Genomic DNA, 6000 nt, shown 5'->3' with positions numbered 1-6000 from the left:
TGAAGAAACGGCCAAGCTGAAAAAAAACTCCAAGATCTTTTCCTTTGACTTTAAAGCTTATTTCATTAATAGTTATATTCCTAGACTCCACAGAAAATCTGTTTTCTTGGTATTTCAAGGAAATTTCACCAAATCCGGTGAGTCAGTTATCTTCACAGAAAAGCATGTCAGCAGTTTAAGAATGCTGGAATAATGGCTTCGTCTGAGCCCCTCTGTGCTTCCCCTCCACTGGAAAACACAAGAGGGACAAAGGGCTTGAGCGGAAATGAAATCAGACATGGAACCTAATGGAGGGAGAGGCATATTTTTCCTTAAAATGCTGATGGATGAATGGGAAACTTAAAGCTTGAGTGTCTTAAAAAGCTTTTAAGACTAATTTATCTATAATGACAATATATCTATGTACTGTGTAAATAAGAACCTGGAATGAGACACTTCTGCCACATTTCATTGTGACAGAAGGAAGATTTGATGAAAGCTTTCCCTACACTGAGTTTTTGGATAAACTCTTCCTCTGATTATTAAATGTCCAATTGTTTGAGACGCTTGTACTGAGAATTGGATAGCCATAGGGTCAGATTATTGCAGGAAATTTTTATGGGTGAGTTACACAGATTCAACCTGACTAGTTCGTGAAAGCTCAGCCGAGCTGTGAAAACTCCATCTGTCCGCCATCACCACTATCTGCACAGGGATACAGGGACAGCGGGCTGAGGACCAGTGCCTGCCATCAACGTAGTGCTCTATCTACATCCAGAAACTCCTTCCAAAGAAATTCTCTTCTCTCTCTTCATCCAGAAACCCCACAAAACAAGCAGAAACTATTGTCATCTGAGCCTTCCCTTGCCTCACTCCCCTCTCTCCTGTGATGTCCACCTCTCCCTTTCTGCTGGCTGTGTCCCATTAGCCTAGATACATGCACAAGTCTCCCATCTCAAAAAAGGAATGAACAGAAAGCAAAGCAAGTCCTCTTTGATTTCTGCCTAACTATTTGGCAACAAGTTTCTCACTCCCTTCACTTTCAACTCACTGAAAGGGTAGTGCATTTCCACGTCCTCACTTTCAAATTTCCCTTTCATTCTCAAACGCATTATATAGTTTGGCTTCTGCCTGGATTCCCACCAACCCCCTTGCCTTAAGTGTTTCTGGAAATCACAACTAGTCGCCATCTTGAAGGAGGCTCTGTGACTGACTGACTTGGGGAAGCAGTGAGGGCTACTGTTCTCACAGCATTGGAGGCCCTATACTGTATGGAGGAGCCTCGCATAATGGAATGTCACAAGCAGATCTGAGGAGCACAAGAGGTCATCTGTCTCGGGCACATCCTATGCTCCCAGTTCTCTCAGCCTCACCTGTCATCTGGCTCTTGGCCATTTGTCCTGCCTCAATTACTGCCACAATGACCAGTTCCACGTGGGCTCGTGCAGTCCTGCTGCGGAGCAGACAGCTGGGGTCTCTGGCCCCTCTTCCTGATGCGAGACTCAGATGGCGCCCTGCACCACAAGGCGTGGGAGCTGCTCTCCACCAGGTGCCCGGTGATGCAGTCCGGAAGTACGGGGAGCTAACAGCCAGTCGGTGAACTGTGTTCACTGGGAGACAAGAGAAGGGAGAGTGCTAGCAGACAAAGTCCCTCTCCACACAGCCTCGGACAGATGGCTCTCGGGCATGGATTTTCTGTACAGCCTGTCTGCAGGTGTTTCATGTGGCTGAGAAACTGGCTGATTCTTCATGAAGCAACGGCCAGCTCCGTAACGTCAGACCTTGTGTTACTACCCAGCCCTCCCTGACTCACTTCACTTTCCCTGTCTCACTGCCCTGAGATTACCCTTCCCAGGAAAGCGTTAGCATTTAATTCCTGCCTCAGGTTCTGTTTGGTAAAGAATCTGGGCTCAGTCTCATTTCATTGCTTACTCTACCTAGAGAAAACCTCAGATCTGGCTCCTGCTGCTCTTTCCAATCTCATCACCTGATGGTCCCCCGCTCTCATCTTTGGGTAAACCAAGCAGGCTAAGTGACAGGTTTCTGAGCTGCCCTCTTTTCCACAGCATCATATGTCTGCATCTACTCTTCCTTCTCCCTGGAGAACCTCCCCTGGCCAGTCCCTCTGTGAAGCCCCAACCACGCCATGATCAAGCTCGGACAACAGTCAATCCAGTACTTCACAAAACATCATTAAAATGAATGAGAATATTTAGAAGCCTCCTCTGAGTCTCTTTGCTTAGTACTGAAAGATTAAAAAGACAAAAAGCCACACGCGATTGGATAAACACTTCTTCCTATTATGGTGAAAATATTTGAAATACAAGGAGATAAATATGGAGACCATCCAAAGTGCCTTCATTTATCAGCAAATGAAATTGAAAGATTCTCAGCTAACATTGCTGAAAATGTAAAGAAATAAATATTAAATGATACAACACAGGAGGTTTTCTGTATAGATAGAAATGAGTAAAGACATTCTTCATAAATCAGTGTATGAAATTATGAGTCTGGTTCAAAAAAGAAATACAAAAATAACTCTTTTCCTCATGAACAATGAAAGGAAAACATGTACCAAAGAAGATACATCCTCAACAGTAACTTCTTTAATAAAAATAATGATTTATGAAAAAATTATGCTTAATGGAATAGCTACTCTAAGTGGAATGAAAAATATTCTGGGATAAAGTCACAGAGACATTTCAACAGAGGAAACCCTGCTCTGTATTGTTTACAGGCAAAATGTTACAGCCAAGAAGTTGAAGCCAAAAGTGTGTCAAGTGATAGAGATATCAAAAATGTAGTTACTTTCCATGAAGATAAGGCCTTTAAAATACAGTAGACTCTTTCACAATACTTTCTAAGGATTTGGGGAATAACAATAATCTTTTGAATGACATAGAGGGATTTTCTTCTTTTTTTTAGCAAAATACATAAAAGATTTGTTGAATATAAAGGTATTCTACGTGCTTATTATACAAAACACCATGTTCAAAATTTGCTATCTTTTTCTGGGATGATAAGTGGCTGTCAAGACACACTTTTTTTTTGAAAGATTTTCAAAGACGTAAACACCCTTAATCACTTTCTTCAAGGTAAAGCTGCCATTTTGATAAATTTGATTTTGATAACGAGTGAGAGAATAACTGCTTCTTGAAAGAAACACACTCTGAGGACACTATTTTGAAAAATGGATGTTAGAAATTATTTCCATCATTATATGATCATACAACGGAAAGCTAAGTGCCTTCCATAACAACTCTTTTATGTGCTCACTTTTTAAAAGGTGAAAATAAATATTTCAAACCTACTTTTAATTCATCCACAAATGGGGTTTAAGTGAATCTACATCTGTTTATAAAAATACATAAAATTCAGGGCCTTTTGATGACTTTGGAAAACAACTGCAAGATGGACATCTGGTGGGTGAGTTTTCAACTAAAATCTTCGCAAAATTGATGAATGGAATTGAAAAACCAGCATCATGATCTAGCAGGCACAACCAACAATGAACATGTTCAATTTGGATATATGTAATTTTGTAAGATATCTTTTCCATGATGACCACCATTAGAACCAACAATGGAAAGAAACTAAAATTGAGAACCAGAACTTAAAACCAAGTTAAAAAAAATAATGTAGCATATTCAATCACAGTAATATGCACTGATAATTTTTTAATGTAATTGCTTATTTTACCTTTGTTTCCTTCTTTTAAAATTTTAGTTTTTTCTGTTTGGTACATAATTCATCTATATAATAAATGAATATACATCAATTAAGAGCATATGACTATTTGGCAATGATTTCCTGGATCTGACACCAAAAGCATAGGCAACAAAAGAAAAACGAGGTAGATTGGGCTTCACCAAAGTCAGAAATTTTTGTTCATCAAAATACACTACGAAAAGAGTAAAAAGGCAACATATAGAATGGGAAAAATATTTGCAAGTCATATATCTGATAAGGGATTAGTAGCCAGAATATATTTTTAAAACTCCTGCAAGTCAACAACAACAAAAAACAAACCAACCAATTTGAAAATGGGCAAAGGACTTGGATAAACATTCCTCCAAAGATACACAAATGGTCAATAAGCACATGAAAAGATGCTCAACATCACTAGTCATTAGGGAAATGCAAATCAAAACCAGAATGAGATACCACTTCATATCCATTAAGATGACTATTATTAAAAACACACACACACAGAAAATAACAGGTGTTGGTGAGAATGTGGAGAGACTGGAACCCTCATACATTGCTGGTGAGAATGTAAAATGGTGCAACCACTGTGGAAAGTACTATGGCAGTTCCTCAAAATTCAAATATAGAATTACTATATGATCCAACACTCCCACTTCTAGGTATATACCCAAAGAAACTGAAAGCAGAGACTTGAACAATACTTGTACGCCAATGTTCATAGCAGCATTATTCTCAATAGCCAAAAGGTAGAAATAACCCAAATGTCCATTGACAAATGAATGAATAAACAAATGTGACGTATACATACAATGGAATATTATTCAGGCTAAAAATGCAAAGATATTCTGAGACATGTTACAATATGAATGAACCCTGAAGACATTATGTGAAGTGAAAAAACCAGACACAGAAGGACAAATATTGTAAGATTCCATTGAGTACCTGGGGCAGTCAAACTCATAGAGACAGAAAGTAGAATGGTGGTTACCAGGAGCTGGAGGTAGGGGAGAATGGGAAGTTATTGTTTAATGAGTACAGTGTTTCAGTTTGGGAAGATGAAAAAGTTCTGGACATGGCTGCACAACAATATGTATGTTCTTAAATCCTCTGAGCTGTACACTTAAAATAACTTTTATGTTATGTGTATTTTACCACAATGAGAAAATAATAAAAAAGAGCCCATGACCAAAATGTATGGACATCTATCTGAATGAGAGACAGGCAGCAAGGGTAGACCTTGGGGAACAAAGAAAGGAAGCGGGGAAAGGAGATCTGTCTTGAAATTAAGACATGGAAGCATACTTCCTGTGTATCCCTTTGAAGGGTATATCTATTGGGCACCCCTGGGAGATAACAGATTCTCCTAGTACGTGAAGACTTTTCTCCACATCTATCCTGCCCTTCTCCATCTTCCCAGATTCTGTCCCCACAGTGTTTTCAACTTCACAGCAGCTGTGAAATCTGCCAAAGTTAAGTGGGACTTGTGATAACCAATAGGCATGCTGCAGTAAAGGTGGTAGGAGAAATCTGGGCCATCTTTCCCAAGCATGCAGAAGGAGCTCCATTCAGGCAAAAGTCTCCTAAGGAACTTATATGTAGAAGAAACGGAAAGTCTACCCATGTGCCTAACTCCATGCAGAAACAACCTTCAGGCTCAAAGAAATAAATGTCTTCGAGTTTGCTGAAACAGAGCCTAGTTATGAGGAATTACCATAAACTTTGTCTGCTCAGTCTTCTTCCTCTAAAGTCTATGTTTAGGACCTCACTTTCATTGAAATCTTTGGAATTAAACTTTATTAACCATGTCACATATCATATGGGGTAATTCTTCTAAAAGATAATGAAATTTAAAACCGTCTAATGCTTTTGGCTCAAATACTATTCTATGCCTAGAGCAAGCATCAAAGATATGAATTTCTTTTTATTAAAGATCACCTGGAAGAGACATAATATTTAATATGTGTGATGATAAATCTACAAAGAAAAAGAAACATCAGAAGGCTACTGTTAGGCCTAAATGTCCATCAACAGATGACTGGATAAAGAAGATGTGGCATATTTATACAATGGAAAACTATTCAGCAATAAAAAAGACAACATAATGCCATTTGCAGTAACATGGATGTTCCTGGAGAATGTCATTCTAAGTGAAGTAAGCCAGAAAGAGAAAGAAAAATACCGTATGAGATTGCTCATATGTGGAATCTGAAAAAAAAAAAAAAAAGAACATAAATACAAAACAGAAGCAGACTCATAGACATAGAATACAAACTTGTGGTTGCCAAGAGGGAGGGAGGAGGGAAGAGATAGACT

This window comes from Camelus dromedarius, chromosome 13 (genome assembly GCF_036321535.1).
Source record: "Camelus dromedarius isolate mCamDro1 chromosome 13, mCamDro1.pat, whole genome shotgun sequence".
NCBI lineage: Eukaryota > Metazoa > Chordata > Mammalia > Artiodactyla > Camelidae > Camelus > Camelus dromedarius.
Note: the sequence above shows the minus strand (reverse complement) of the source record.